The sequence below is a fragment of the Arachis ipaensis genome, chromosome B09 (genome assembly GCF_000816755.2).
Source record: "Arachis ipaensis cultivar K30076 chromosome B09, Araip1.1, whole genome shotgun sequence".
Classification (NCBI taxonomy): Eukaryota; Viridiplantae; Streptophyta; class Magnoliopsida; order Fabales; family Fabaceae; genus Arachis; species Arachis ipaensis.
The window spans coordinates 16,364,789-16,382,082 of record NC_029793.2 but is presented as its reverse complement, the minus strand read 5'-3'; the positions used below and the strand labels follow the sequence as shown (position 1 = coordinate 16,382,082).

The 17,294-nt window shown below is 35.6% G+C and overlaps 1 long non-coding RNA gene across 2 annotated transcripts; it reads left to right on the top strand.

Annotated features, from left to right (window-relative positions):
- On the top strand, positions 10,726-12,607 carry LOC110266598. 2 transcript variants are annotated; one of them, XR_002354033.1, is made up of 2 exons: positions 10,726-10,927; positions 12,102-12,607. It is a non-coding gene; the product is annotated as an uncharacterized LOC110266598 (long non-coding RNA). The 2 variants fall into 2 exon arrangements; XR_002354032.1 differs by having other exon boundaries at positions 12,080-12,607.

The window sequence follows — 17,294 nt, the reverse complement described above, 5'->3', positions numbered from 1 at the left end:
GATTGAATAGGTATAAATAAAATAATGATAAAAATAAAGAAGAGAAAGGAGGAAGAAGAAGAAAAAAAAAGAAGAAAAAAAAACTAATAAAAAAAAGAGTAAGCAAGCCAAGAAAAGAGAGAAGGAAGAAAACAAAGAGAAAAATAAAAGATTAAGCCAAGAGACTGCGAGAAGAGATTTTGATGGATTTTGTAATTTATGCAAAAAAGATTGTGTATGCTCATTTTACCTTCTAACAGAAACTGTGGAACCCTACCATGGTTTCTATGCAAATAACTTTTGAACGGAAACTGTAGAATCCCACCCACCATATGTATTCAGAATTCGTGGTCTCCTCCCGCGATTTGCATAAATTTTTAAAAAAATTGCATTTTAGTATCTAAACTACAAAAGTTATATTTCGATAATATTAGAGAAACTGAGTATATGAGGCTTCTAAGAAGTAAAGTTAGAGTTGATAATTTGAACAATTAATAATAATTGGCAAAGGTGCTTTTGGTGAGGTACATAATAAATATTGTAGATCATGTTATATTATAAAATTTAGATTCTTTCATATATAGTATCTAAAAATTTATTAAGAAGATCTAATTTTGTTTTGTTATCGGTTAATCATTTTTGTGCAGTCATCCAATCGTTTATTATCATTTAATAGAAATATTTGACTCTAATAATAATTATCTCAAGAGAAGGATTAGTGAAAATGATCCATTTCATTAAGTGCGTGTACGTGCTGATAGGAATAAAACACAATTCCCTACTTGTAAGAATTAGAGGAGCAACAATATCTACTCACAATAAGTATTAACACCAGCACAATAATACCCAATAGCAGCTGAAAAATCACATAAACCATAAATTAGAAACAAGCTAACACACCAAGATTTTTAACATGGAAAACCTCCTTAATGAGAGAAGTAAAAACCACGAGTCACCAAGACCAGGATATAACTTCACTATGATGAAAAATAGGGTACAAGAGAGTCACAAATCACTGCACAAAACGTGCATACAACAAGCCAAACAACCCAAGTTTCAAAGCTTTCAAAACAAGAACAAGATGAAAATACCACAAAAATAGAGCTACTTTGCGTGGCCAATATCTCTAGCTACAGAAAAATAATCAAAGATCCGAATGGTGAAATCAAAGAACCAGATGTGTAGAACACACTGTCCAAATTTGAGCTCGATCCAACGGTTAACGAATCTGCAGTGACCAATTTATAGAGACAGCTTTGTGTATATGCGAAAATAACTTTCTCTTTTCTTTTCTCTTTAGTGTTGGGTGTTCTCCTTTCAAAATGACCTCTCTCACTCAACCCTAACTCACCTCAGCCACTTCAACTATTCATGGATTTGGATACTAGCATTTGGGCTTTTTCTCCACAGTAGGAAGGGAGCCCAAAAACCCAACAAATCTCCCCCTTACGACTATGTGGAGGTAACCGCCAATCCGGCGATTAAGCAACAAACTTCAAACTTCCATTTTGATAATGCCTTGGTCATCATATCAGAACCATTCTCATCAGTATGAACCTTTTCAAGTTCCAACAACTCAGCATCCAAAACATCACGTATCCAATGATACCTCACATCAATATGTTTGGATCGAGAATGAAAAGTAGAGTTTTTACCAAGATGTATAGCACTTTGACTATCACAAAATAACACATACCTCTCTTGAGTAAACCCGAGTTCCTTCAAGAATTTCTTCATCCAAAGCATCTCCTTGCACGCTTCGGTAATGGCAATAAACTCGGCCTCGGTAGTAGACAAAGCAACACATTTTTGTAATCTTAATTGCCAAGACACAACTCCACCCGCAAAGTTGATCAAGAAGCCTGAAATGGACCTTCTAGAGTCAATATCTCCTGCCATGTCTGAGTCAGTGTAACCAACTAGAATAGGCTTATCACTTCCATAACACAACTTCATGTTAGAATTACCACGAAGATATCTCATTATCCATTTTACAGCATTCCAATGCTCTCTTCCTGGGTTTGAAACAAAACGGCTAACACAACCAACAGCATGAGCTATATCCGGTCTTGTGCACACCATAGCATATATTAAAGGTTTAATTACTCTGTTGGTCCCTATAGTTTCGCGAAATTTTCAATTAGGTCCCTATACTTTTTTTCCTTTTAATTGGGTCCCTATACGTTAATTTTTTTTTCAATTTAGTCCCTATTAACGTTAAACGTCAAAAAAATGTTAGTGAATTGTGAAATTACTTTTATACCCTTAGGGACCTAATTGAAAAGAAAAAAAAATATAGGGACTTAATTAAAAATTCGGTGAAACTATAAATATTCAATAAAAGATATTCCTATAATCCCTATTCAATGATTCTAAGACATGAAAAATATTTTTATAATTCATTTTATTTTGTCACTATCATTCTTTTACTTATTTATATACAAATTGTACCAAAAATACCTTTTTGTTTTTTTTTTACTTTTAAAATACCTTATCTTAAGAACCTAAAAAAAGGAATGGATAAAATGAAATAGAAATAATAGTAATAAGCATATATAAAATTCAGTTTTCATCCTTCAAGTATTCATTATGATAATATAACATTTTACATTTGTGTGGATTCATAGAATATAATTTGTATCTTTATCATATCATGGTACACAATAAAAAACCACAAGCATAGAGATACTCAGTATAGAGATCAATAATAACATTGATCAATAAAAAACCACAATATAATTTGCAGCCTCCCACTCCCTGAACTAGCATATAGATCAATAATAACATTGATAACGGACGGTTTTGAGCCGAGAAGAATTCTGAGAGAGCAGAGAGAGCAGACTTCAGTTCATCAGTAAATATATGCAACCATCCTGAACCTCACTTTTCCCAGACCTGTATAAAAATTACCAATTTAGTAAATCAAATAATAAACTTAAATTCATAGTCATGATTCATGAACCTAAAAACAATAATCTAACAATGCCTTATCAAAGTGAACATTGTAATCAAATCATGCATGCATCACAATGCAAACCAGATAGGAATAAAGATCGCAAACACTAACCGTGTTTTCTCCAAATTTTCAACCATATCTTTCATTGTGTGTACTGTAATTTTCTTCACTTGGTGTAAATAATACAGCAATTCAAAAAGTGTAAAGCATTTACATTATACAAAAACAAATTCTTAATAAGCAGAAATTATACATTTCAAGATTAGACATACAATGTGATACTCAGTAATTTTATCTGATAGCAAATATACTTCAAAATGGTCTTTAAAGACCCATTTTAAAGTCAAAGATGATATTCAAGGATCAATCTGATTAGAACTGCTATATCATGTTATATTCAATTCAAGAATCAACTTGAATAGACCTGCTACATTCAATAAAGAAACAACTAGTAAAGTTAAACCAAAAATATTGTTTGCTATACCTCCAACTTGTCCTCAGAAGACCTGTGATTTATTGGGAGTGTGCGGAATTTCTCTGTCAATCGAAAGCACTCACCAATATTTTCAGGAGATACAAAATCAAGGGCAACATTGATGCATGATTGCAAAAGGAAGGAATTCACTTGATTGTGATTTGATTGAATAGATTTCAGGAACTACTTAAAATAAAAAAAATTAATCAAGTCAGAAAAAGTGGCTAGTTGCAAGGGTTGTTAGAAAAAGAAAATTTTTCTGTATATCAAAAGAGATTACAATGCCAAAGAAATAGGCCTTTCGAATGACTTGGTGAGGACAACCTGCTGGAATGAAAATAGCTTCTCCAAACCTCTGAACGAAAGTCTAGGGCTCAATTCCTACAACAAATAAAGAGCTGTTAACATGCCAGCACAATTTAATTATCAATCAAATAAAATAGAAAAATTTATGGAAATAACTAACCATACTCCTCCCGAAAGAGAATCAAGCATTGAAAACAAATCACTAGTACAATCATGTTATGAATTATGTTATTGAATACTGATCATCAAACCCCAGATAGAAACAAACAATAAACAAGTATTCAAGTAATCATGAAGTAAAACATATGCAATTGAAGACAGACTCAAATTTCTTTACATCATGATGCTGAAAAGTGAAAACTAATATCATACCTATTGTTAAGTAACCAGCATGGCAAGCAGAGAACAGGGGTGGGTTACGCACATTGTGAATGAGGGATTAGGGGTTTTACGCATTGTAGAATATAGGGGAATAGTCTACGGCGGTGAGAGAAGCCACTGCAGCCGAAATGCAATAACCAAGGCCAACCCCCAAGTCCCTGCATCCAACCTAGTCCTGAGATCTGTCTAAAATGGAAGCCACGGGAGCAGGCGCGAGGCAGCGAAACCAGGCGCGAGGGACGGAGCGGCGGCTCGGTAAGGGAGGGACGGAGGCACGACGTGGCGAGGTGAGGGAAGCACGGAAGCACGGAAGCACGGAGGCACGTAGGCGAGACGCAGCGGGGGAGAGGGACAGAGGCGCGGCAAAATACAAGAGATGAGTAGAATACAAGGGAGGAGGCACGACAGGGACGCCAAGGGGAGGAGGCGCGGCGAGAGGGCACCGTGCGGCAGATCCAGAGAGAGCTCGATGAAGAGGATAGGCTAAGGATATGTGAGTGTGGAAGTGAGAAGGGTTTTTGTGGAATTTTAAAAAGATAAGAGTGCTCTGTTATTGTAAAAGAGAGAATATTCATATTTTTAAGAGAATATTCTGTTATTTTAGACGTTTTTGTCACGGTAGGGATTTAATTGAAAAAAAAATTAACATATAGGGACCCAATTAAAAGGAAAAAAAGTATAGGGACCTAATTGAAAATTTCGCGAAACTATAGGGACCAACAGAGTAATTAAACCTATATTAAACTACCCACGACTGATGCATATGGAACTTTTTCCATGTCTTTCTTCTCTTCATCACTTGATGGACTTTGCTCGCAACTTAATTTGAAGTATGTAGCAAAAGGAGTACTAACGGCCTTTGCTTTCTCCATTTGAAACCTGTGCAACATTATCTCTATGTATTTCTCCTGTAACAACCAAAGTTTCTTCTCCTTTCTATCACGCTCGATTCTTATACCAAGAATCTCTTTTGCTGTCCCAAGGTCCTTCATTGCAAATGACAATGCAAGTTGCTTCTTCAACATATCAATCCTAGAAGCATTCTGACCAACAATAAGCATGTCATCAACATATATCAAAAGGATAATAAAATCATTACTAGCAAACTGTTTAACAAATACACAATGATTAGAAGTAGTCTTCTTGTAGCCTTGTTCTGCCATAACAGACTCAAACTTCTTGTACCATTGTCTTGGAGCTTGCTTTAAGCCATACAAGCTCTTCTTCAGTTTGCAAACATGATCCTCTTTGTCCTTTACCCTGAAACCTTTTGGTTGTTCCATGTAAATTTCATCCTTAAGATCACCATGAAGGAAAGCAGTTTTCACATCCATCTGCTCTATCTCTAAATCAAGACTTGTAGCCAAACTCAAAACCGTCCTAATAGAAGATCTTCTCACAACCAGTGAAAAGATTTCATTATAGTCAACTCCCTTTTTCTGCCTGTAGCCCTTGACTACCAATCTAGCCTTGTACCTTGGATACTAAGAATTTTCTTCATGCTTCAACCTATAAACCCACCTGTTTTGCAAAGCTTTCTTTCCTTTTGCCAACTTCACAAGCTCAAATGTTTGATTATCATACAAGAATTTCATTTCATCTTGCATTGCGTCAAACTATTTCTTATTGTCATCGCCTTCCATAGCTTTCGCATAACATTCAGGTTCTCCCCCATCAGTCAAGGTCACATATCCATCAGTAAATGTTACATACTCACTAGAAGGATACCTCGTTGAAGGTCGTCGCTCTCTAGTAGACCTCCTAGGATAGAAACCTGGTGGATCTTCAGGTAGCACAGGTTGATTATTAGCATTATCATCAACTGGAGCATCAATTGGATCTCCCATCTCCTGGTCATCTGGAACCAAAGGCTCATTTTACTGCATATGCTCCTGATCTTGATTCTCTGTTTGTTCTGACGAAGGAGGTGACTGAACTGGATCTACATCAGTCAAGTCACTACTCTCTCATGATTGACTCTTCTCTGCCTTATCAATATCTTCAATGGTCTGATCTTCAATAAACTCTACATCACAGCTTCTTACAAGCCTCTTTTCAACTAGATCATAGAGCCTGTAACCAAACTCATCTTGACCATATCCAATAAAAATGCACTACCTTGTCTTCACATCCAACTTGGACCTCTCATCCTTTGGAACATGAAAAAATGCTTTGCATCCAAAGACTCTCAAGTGACCATACGAGACATCTTTGTCCGACCAAACATGATCTGGAACATCATTGTTCAAAGCAATTGTAGGACTCAGATTAATCACATGAGCCGCTGTAAGTTGTAAACCCCGGTTAAATTAGTAGATAATTAGTCAATAAATTAGCTTTTAATAAGGAAGATTAGAAACGCGAATATTATATCAAATTAGGATAGAGCTCATCGAAACGAGAATTTTGACACCAATTTTAAAGAAATCGGCCCAAGATTGGACCGAACGGGCTGAACCGGTTGAACCGGATCCAAACCGGACCCGTGGGCCCAACCAGCCCAGGAACTAAATGAATTAAAACCTCTCTTCTTCCTCAATCAGCAGAATCACGCTGAAGCATAATAAGGAGAAGAGAAGCCATGCGAACCCTTACAGTAAAACTCAAAGTCCCGTAACTTCTCCGTCCGAGCTCCAATCGCCGCACTGTTTGAGGCCACGCATTTACCGTGTTGAGCTCTATGTTTCTATCAGAACAATTTCATAGGTAACCCTCTATTTTATCTCAGCCTTTTCTTCCCCAATTTTTGGAAAATTAGTGGAGATATTGAATTTATTTGTTCTTTGATGTTTTAGGATCCAATTAGCTTGAGAAAAATATTCACTCTTACTTATGTGAAGCTTGGGTAAGGTGAGGATATGATAATTTTATTTTAATTTCATTAAATTTGAGCTTTGAGTATTAAATTAGATATATGTGTGTTATAAATGTGTATTAGGTTGAAAATAAATAATTGGAGCTTGAAATTGTGAATACTGGAACTCGGAGGAAGCTGATTAGTTGAGGTTTTGAGGGCTGTGTTCTTTAGAAAAATTGTCTTGGAATAATATTTGGGAATCGGCTAAGGTATGGTTTAGGTTTCTTGCATTTAATATATAATGTTCTGTGAAAACTTAGGCTAGATGACCATAGGATAAGTTGGAACGCAGGTGTATATTTAATGTTTAGTAATGGGTTGATGAATATGCTTGGTTTGGTTTGGTGATTTGTTTGTAAGATGATATTGGTTGCTAGTTGGATCTTTGAAAGGATATGTGATTGAATTGTTGATTATATGGCTATATTTTAGTTTGGTTGAATGATGATTGACGAAAAGATATGGAGCTTGTTGAGGATTATTGTTGGAAATTTGGATTGGTGGTAATAGGTTTGAAAATAATTGGAATGGAAATTTTGAATGAAAAATGAGGTATTTTGTGTTAAAAGCCTAGGATTTGTGAACTTTGATTTTAGTTAAATTTTGGTTGTTGGATTTGAATATTGTATCAGTATAATTGTTGATCTGAGGTAGATTTATTGTGGTGATTGTTAAGATGATGAGGAAGGGTATGTTGAATTGGAAAGAATGCAGGTTTGGACCCGAAAAGGGTGGCAAGTCCGAGTTTTAGAGAAGATGCTGCCGAAATTTTATAAAAATTAGAGATTTTGTTTAGATGATTATTTAAAAAGATTTAGATTCAAAGGTGTTATATGGTTTGATTTTGAGTTATTAAGGAAATGAGCATGTTTTAAGTTTGATTCATTTAGAAAAGAACGAATTATGTTTTGAATTGAAACTATTGATGGACGGAATGGGAGGTGTGATAATGAAAGATAAGGATTGAATATGATTGATGTATGATGATGAATGAGATGCGATTGAGAATGATATGGATGTTGATGAATTATAATTGAATTATTTATATGGCTTGAATAATTTAATGATCTGAGATACGAGGTTCCCTGGATTAAGTGCCGTGGCTTGCCACCACGTGTACCAGGTTGAAAACTCGATACTCTGTTGACCCTACGACATAAGTGTGACCGGGCACTATATAAATTCCCGGGAATGTTACCTCCATTGAGTAATATTGATTATTTGAGATAAAGCTATGCATAGACTCTTGGGGATGCATGTCGGGGGACAGTCTAAGGACAATTCAGACTTGTCGGGTTGGCTGGATAACTAACAGATGAGCCTCATCAGCCATAGGACAGGCATGCATCATCTGCATATTATTTGAATTACTTGCTTGTGCTTTAATTGGGTGTGCCTATATGTACTTGCCATGTTAAACGTGTATTTGTTACCTGCAGTATTTGTAACCTTCTTGTGCTTGCCTTTATCTGTCTATTTGTCTATGAAAATGTATGATGGAGTTGGAGGTATGGAGGAATGGCAGTATGGGACTTAGATTTAAGGTTAAGTTAAGTTAGGTTTAAATATTCTTAGAAAACCACCTTTTATGGCCTCTGTTTAATACTTTAAGCTCTATAATCCGAGTGTCGGCATTCTAGGATTGCCTCTGGCATTCCCAGGACCTTATATATTATGTGTGTGGTACCTTTACCATACTGAGAACCTCCGGTTCTCATTCCATGCTATGTTGTTGTTTTTCATATGCAGGTCGAGAGGCATCTCGTTAGGCGTCTGAACTCTTGAAGCGGAGTGGTTACTGGGTTATTTTGTTATGCTATGATGTATATATATGTACTTAGTTTTCTCTCCACATAACTTATTCTTTTTGATCCTGCTAGAGGTGTATGGAGAGGTAGGATTTTGTTTATGTACATTTGGGTTTTGGGTATGTATATATATGTATATATGTGTGTATATTCTTCGGCCAGTCTTGACTTCGCAGGCTGAGTCAGGAGCTCGTTATTTTGTATCTTTGACTCTATATTCCTGTTTTGGGTTACTTTACACTTGACAGCGGTAGCTTTCTTAGCACGCAAGTTAACTCATTTCTCGAGCGTTGCGCTTTTATTTTCGCGATTTCTATTTCCTCTATTCTTCAAGGCTCCTAGCATATTATAATTCTTCTGCTATTATATATATATATACATTTTATTTTAGAGGTTGTAATACCACACCACCTCTATTTTACGACTTAAGCGTAAAGCTCTGTGTGGTAGGGTGTTACATAAGTAGCACTTCACCCCCAAAAGACTTTAGGTAGCTTAGCTTCAGTAAGCAACGTTCTATTCATCCTTTCTGCCAAACCATTCAACTGAGGTGTTTTAGGAGGTGTCTTTTCATGCCTAATGCCTTGCTGCTTGCAATACTCATCAAATGGTCCACAATACTCACCACCATTATCAGTGCGAATACATTTAAGCTTTTTACCTGTTTGCCTCTCAACCAAAGCTTGAAATTGTTTAAACTTTTCCAAAGCTTGGTTCTTTGTTTTCAAAGCATAAGTCCAAAGCTTTCTTGAATGATCATCAATAAAAGTAATAAAGTAAATAGCTCCACTAAAAGACCGTACCTTCAAAGGACCACAAATATCGGAGTGCACCAATTCCAAGAAGTCTGATTTTCTTGAAGGTTGATGCTTCTTGAAGGATAATCTTCTTTATTTGCCAGCCATGCAATGAGAACATTTCTCCAACTCTGCATTCTTCAAACCTGAAAGAGCATCCTTTCGAGCCAAATAGCTAAGTCCTTTTTCACTAATATGACCAAGTCTTCTGTGCCACAAGCTACAAACTTCTTTACTTTCAATTGCATTCACACTACCTTTTGCAATCATGGCATGCATCACATACAAACTTGAAGTACCTTTTTCTCGAGCCACCACTAAGTTGCCTTTAGTAAGCTTCCACTGTCCAAAGCCGAAAGTGTTTACAAAGCCTTCATTATCAAGCCTTTTAACTGAAACCAAATTCAAGCGAACATCTGGAGCGTGTCTAACATCTTTAAGTAGCAGCTTCATTCCCATGTTAGTCTCAAGAAAAATATTTTCTACACCAATAACTTTAGCCAAGCCATCATTACCCATCTTAAGTACTCCAAAATTACTTGGAGTATAAGAAGTGAAGAACTCCTTCTTCGGTGTAACATGTATGAGGCGCCACTATCAATTACCCAGCTGAACTCATCATCAGAAACAAGATTGACCTTGTACTCATAATCAGCAATATCAACAGTAAGAAGATCATCTGAAATAGAAGATACACGATCATTACCACTATCATCCTTCTTTTCTTGCTTACCTTTGTTTTCCTTTTCCAAAGATAGCAATATTTTTTAACATGACCCATTTTGTGACAGTAGTGACACTCAACATTGTTGTATCTTCCCTTGGATTTGTTCCTGCTTTTACCTCTTTTGAACTCTATTCTGATTTCTCCCCCTAGTTTCAGTGACTAACATTTCAGAGTGTGACGAAGAATTCTGTCCTTCTCATCAAGGTTCTGAAAATTGGACCGAATCGGCCGGTCAAACCGGTTCAACTGGGAACCGGCGATGCAAGCGGTCCGGTCCTCCTCCTATAACCGCTTGGGAGAAAACCATTGAAAAATTGTCAAACCGGCCGAAAACCGGCCGGTTCCCCTAAAACGACGCCGTTTTTAAATTTGTTTAAAAAAAAAAAAGAAAACCAAATAGACGCGTGAACCAACCCTCCCCCTTTCCCCCATTCGTTCATCTCACTCCATTGTCGCCGAACCCTAGCCCTCTGAAGCAAAGGAACCCCGAACCCCAGCCCTCCATCGTCGCCGCTGTTCTGAGGTCGTCAGCGATGCCGCCGTCCACAAGTCCTCAGCACACCCGCTTCTTCCTCTTCCCCGTGTCCGGAACCCAGTAACTAGGCAGGTCCTCTTCGTCTTCGCTGGCTTCTCGAACCCAGGTGAGTGCTCCTCGTCTTCATCTTCTCTGAACTTCTTCTTCAATTTTTGTTCCATATTTCTTCAATTCTTCTTGGGTCTTGGCTTGAAGTTTGGTTCTTCAATTCTTCTTCTTCGGTCTTCAGTCCTGGTTTGAACTTTGAAGTTTGGTACTGTCTTGTATTTGCTGGTTGCTAATGGTAGAAATTTTACAAATTTGCAAGTTTGTATGTATGGTTCTGACTTCTGATTGCTCTGTTACTCACTTACTCTATTAAATACTTAAATCACGTATATTAAAATAAACTTACTCTGTTATATCATTTGTATCAACCAGAATACCTAATACAGTAATACTTACTCTGTTACTCTGTTTTAGTATTTTCTAACTGCTCGATGGCTCTGATAGTGTTTTACTGGTTTACCAGTTGCTGATGGCTCCTAATTTGTTTGTTGCAATATTGTTGAATGCTGGAGGCAGAATTTAGATATGGGCTCTGATAGTGTTTTTGCTTGAATTTTAGAAGAAAGAGCAATGTAATGTATTCCTATTTATGATTCCATAAGACCAAGGTTAAATTAACAATTCAGGTGGAGTTGAGTTTTGTTTATGAGTAATTAAATGCATGAAACAAGAATAGGATTGCTAATTTCTTTTGTGACTTTCATTGTTCTTTTTTCCTTGTTATGCTGTTGTTGTTGTTATGCTACTGTTTTGTTATGGCACTGTGATTCTGCGATCACTGATCGGTATTTTGAATTTGGTATTTCTAATTAGTGACTTGTTAAGCTGCTGTTGTGGTTGTTATGCTGCTGTTTTGTTATGGCACTGTGATCATGATCACTGATCAGTGTTTTGAATTTAGAATTTGTGATTAATGACTTGTTAAACTGCTGTTGTTGTTATTCTGCTATTTTGCTATGGCACTGTTGTTGTTATACTGCTGTTTTGTAATGGTTGTTGCTGAATGCTAAAAATGGAAATCAAATCAAATGCTGGTTGTTGCTGAATGAGTAGGCTAGCTACCTGCTAATGCCATATATAAATAAACTGATGAATGATGATGATGGTAGTGGAAGGAGAGTCAAAGTGTATAGGTAGTTGGTGATATGTTATGCTTTTTTATTCAATGATTACTTGTTATGTTGATACCTCAACTTGGAAACAGCACTAGATTCTGTTTATGGCTTGCTCAGCAAGAAGAATCTGTTGCTAGGAGAGCTCTCTTACAACAGATGAATGCAACACTGCCAAAGATTAAACCGAAAAGGTCATCTTGCAAGGTTCAGGTTCATGTTCAGCTAGCATAATACCACAGAATTATCAACATTTTCTAACTGAACTAGCTCAACATTCTTTTGAAATTGATAATCCTTTGTCTCCTGACATTTCTAAATTAGAATTTGAGGTGTTAAGTGATCCTATTAACCCTCAAAGTCAAAATTTAATATTTAGATATTTCTTTTTACTATTTAACTTTTGAGTTTGTATTTTGATAAGATCATATGAATTGGGTTGATGATTTTGTGTAGTGTTTTAAATTTGGAAGATATTTTAGGATGTTTATTTATAATTTATTTATTATTTTTATTCTAAAACGATTTTTCCGGTTGAACCATTGGTTAGACCGGTTGGACCAGTGAACCAGTGAACCAATGACTATAGCGGTTTAATGACCGGTCCAGTTTTCAGAACCTTGCTTCTCATCTCTTCATTTAAAATGCCATCTTTAACAAGTTGCATGCTCACTTTACCATTCAGAGCAGAATTAGTAAGAGAGATACGAAATGTCTCCCAAGAATCTGGTAGAGTATTTAGCAACCACAATCCTTGAACCTCATCTTCAAACTTGATTCCCATGCTTGACAATTGATCAAGAACTCCTTGAAATTCATTCAAGTGATCTAATACTTGTGACCCCTCCTTGTATCTCAAATTCATCAACATATTCAACAAGTACAATTTATTATTGCCAGACTTGGAAGCATACAAGGATTCAATTTGATTCCACAAAGCCCTAGCATGAGTCTCATTAGCAATGTGATTATAAACATTATCATCCACCCATTGCCTAATAAAACCACAAACTTGTTGATGTTCAAACTCCCATTCTTCATCTGTTTTAGATTCTGATTTTTGTGTAGAAAATACGGGCAAATGTAGATTTTTGACAAACAACAAATCTTTCATTTTACCCTTCCATAGATGGTAATTAGTTCCATTCAAACTTATCATCCTAGTAGAATTATTTGCCTCCATCTTTCAAACAAGTTATAACCAAATACCCAAAACTGAGCTCTGATGCCAATTGATAGAAATAAAACACAATTCCCTACTTGCAAGAATTAGAGGAGCAATAATATCCACTCACAATAAGTATTAACACCAGCACAATAATACCCAATAGCAGCGGAAAAATCACATAAACCAGAAATTAGAAACAAGCTAATACACCAAGATTTTTAACGTGGAAAACCTCCTCAATGAGAGAAGTAAAAACCACGAGTCACCAAGACCATGATATAGCTTCACTATGAGGAAAAATAGGGTACAAGAGAGTCACAAATTACTGCACAAAATGTGCATACAATAAGCCAAACAACCCAAGCTTCAAAGCTTTCAAAACAAGAACAAGTAGATGAAAATACCATAAAAATAGAGCTACTGTGCGTGGCCAATATCTCCAGCTACAGACAAAGAATCAAAGATCCAAATGGTGAAATCAAAGAACCAGATGTGTAGAACACACTGTCCAAATTTGAGCTCAATCTAACGGTTAACGAATCTGCAGTGACTAATTTACAGAGACAGCTTTTGTGTATGTGCAAAAATAACTTTCTCTCTTCTTTTCTCTCTATTGTTTGGTGTTCTCCTTTCAAAATATCCTCTCTCACTCAACCCTAACTCACCTCAACCACTTCAACTATTCATGGGTTTGGATACTAGCATTTGGACTTTTTCTCCACATAGGAAGGGAGCCCAAAAACCCAACACGTGCTTCAAATCTTTCCTTTCTTACTCTAACTGCTTCATTGTTGTTGTTATTTTTTTTTTTTTGAGAAAAAAAATATTTTTGTTTCAATTCAATTGTTTTCCCTTAGCTAACACTAGGGCCTTGTTTTGGGTGATGATTCAGTGTGGGCGCAAATCGATTGAGTTAATGCTATGCCTTTTGATTTTTCTATTTTGCTTTGGGGTTTTATTTTGGGGAGAACAATGGAAGGGAAAAAATGTTTGATAATGTTTTATTTTTATGTGAATATTTGTTCAAAGCTATCATGGAGATTTTGATTATTAGTCATTATGGAATGGGAAATAAGCTTAATTTAAGCATGCTAGTCAAGTGTTCTGTTGCTGGAAGCGATTTATTTTACTTTTGAGTTGCTCTACAGCATTGTTTTATGGTTTGTTGATGTTTAAATTGCTTATTAATTATCTGATTGTTGTGATATTGTTTAACAGTAGTGAGAATAAAATATCAGCTTAAATTTGATTTATTTAATATTCATTAATTCTAGCTCTAGCGAAAATTAATAAATGCTAAATAAGACTAATTTAGACTATTTTTGACTAATAGAGAATATGAAAGTACTTGAAAGTTTTATTTACTTCAAGCCTTTTTTAACTAGAAATTTATTTTAAGTTGTTATTGCAGGTTTGGTGAAGGTTTTACATGTTGTAAATAGAAGTACTTGGCCCAGTGCATTTTTAGGTTTATGAATTACAGCATTGTTGTTGGTTCAAAGGGTATGGGTTACAACAAAAGGATGAGAAATTTTTTAAATTGTGAAATAGCTTCATGAATTTATTCATGTGCATGAGCTGGTGATATAATCTTGTTTTTTATTATAAGGGAATGTTATGTTGGTAAACTATTTACATTTGCTTTGTATGTGTTGGCAGCTGCACTTCTATATTTAATTGATTAAGTGTTTTTTATTTATAAAAGAAAAAATAGCTCTAGAAAGTTTTTGAAATTGGAATCTACACCTTTTTCAAATAATGTCACTTATATTTTCTAACTGTTATTTTAGGAGAGGGATTTAACTGAAGGTCCTGTACCTCACCTTCATACTTGCATGTGTATGTTATTGAGCATTATAACCCTTGTGGTCGCTCATATTATTGATAAAGAGGAAAGCAAATTGATTGAAGAATCTGAATGTAGCCCTACCAATAAAAAAAAAAAGATAAACCAGCTTTGGAGAAGCATCGTGGAGATTTGATTGCCAGCTTACAACTTTTGGGTGATTATGAATTCTTATTGACTCCGCCTCAATCTTTTCTTTCAGAAGCCAATAAAGTTGTTGCCAAGGCTATTATGTTCTTATCTGAAAACTTCGTTGGCAGTGAGGTCTTAGAGTATATGAGCATGAATGACTTGTCGACAAAATACTATAAGTATTTCTCTCTTTATGTTGGTTACAGAACTTATACCTTTAATTGATATCTATCTTTTTCATTGGAACTTTCATCACAGCCACCTAGCATTAAGCTACGAAACAGGACTGATAAAATAGTTCAAGGAATATATGGAAAAGAAGGGATAGAAAACTATGAGAGGGTCCATTCCTTAATATTATTTATTTAGTGTTCTTTAATGTTAATATATCAAGTTTAATAAACTATGATGTAAAGAAAATAGGTTATAGTAAAGAAAAATGGTATAAACTATTATAAATAGTCATTTTTTAAAGCTCGTGTGTGAAATTGCGGCGGTTCAAAACCATCGCATTTTTTCTTATAAAACCTACACAAATTTGCGACGGTTTTGAAACCGCTGCAGATTATTTTAAAAATCTACTAACCACAATAGTGGCGGTTTTGCAACCGCCGCAAAATTAATTATCTGATTTGCGGCGATTATACCGGCGATTCTTGTAAATGATCGCAAAATCACATACCCACTCCCTAAATCGCAATTCTTTCACAACCGCTGGTATGTTATTTTGCGGCGGTAGAAGATCGCCTCAATTTCTCAAAAAACCGCTACTATTTGATGTATCTCTGTCCCCTAAATATTTTTATTTTTTTAAAAATGCTTCTTTAAACCAAGTTAATATTTAGGGTTAAGTACGATTTTAGTCTCTAAGGTATATAGGATGAAAAATTTTTTCGTCCCTAATCTTTTTTTGCACACAAAATCGTCCCTAACATTTAACTTAATTTTAAAATCATCCTTTTTACTTAAATTTTAATTTTTATTACCAAATTACCCCTAACTAAATAAATTATAAAATAAAAAAGGAAAAAAACATAAAAAGAACGGATAAGGGGAAAGGGGAAAAGGGAAGAAGAGGGAAGGAAAGAACAGGGGAAAGAAAGGAAGAAGGGGAAAGGGGGGACGGCACCGGTGAGACTTGGAACCGCCGTCACCGTCGTAAATCAGAACTAGAAGGAGAGAGAGCTCGCGAGGGAGAGAGGAGACCCACGCCTTGCCTCCGCCATCGAAGAGCTCGCGAAGAGAGAGAGAGAGAGTGAGAAAACGTACGGCCAGAGAGAGGAAGAAGGGTGCCTCGTCGCCGTTGCGCTCTGCCACTGCAGTCTGTGCTGCTGACCTCACCGCCACTTCACATCCTCGCAGCCGGTCCTTCTTAGGGTTCCAATTCTGTTTCCGATTTGTTTTGCTTCTGATTCTGATTTGTTTTGGTTCTGCTTCTGATTTGTTCTGCTTTTGATTGTTCTTCTGTTTCTGATTCTGATTCTGATTTCATTAGTTTTGTGCTTCTGATTTTGATTCTGTTTCTTTGATTTCATTGTTGTTGTGCTTCTGATTTCATTGTTCTGCTGCTTCTGATTTTTTCTGCTTCTAATTGTTCTGCTTCTGCTTCTGATTCTAATTCTGTTTATGCTTCTATTTTTATTATATTTTTTATGTTTATTACATTGATTTTGTTTCTGATTTTATTGTTGTTGTTGCTGATGCTGTGATGAAAAAAAAAAGAAAAAGAAGAAGAGATGCTGTTGTTGTGATGGAGAAGAAGAAAAAGAATAATAGAAACTTGAAATTGGTAAGGAAGGAGAAAGGTATTTTAGTTCGAAGGACGATTTTAAAACTAAGTTAAATATTAAGGACGATTTTGTTTGCAAAAAAAGATTAAGGACGAAAAAAAATTTCAAACTATACCTTAAAAAATAAAATCGTACTTAACCTAATATTTATTAGAGATTCCTTCTTGAAGATACTTAATAATTAATACAATTAGCTTTACCTAATTTTCTAAAGGGTGACGTTATTAATTAGCTTGGCCTAAATTTTCTAAATAGTGATGTTATTAATTAGCTTGACCTAATTTTTTAAAGGGTGATGTTATTAATTAGCTTGACCAACTTTTCTAAATTCGTGTCCATTATTGTAATGAAACATAAAATAATTAAGTAAAAAAGTA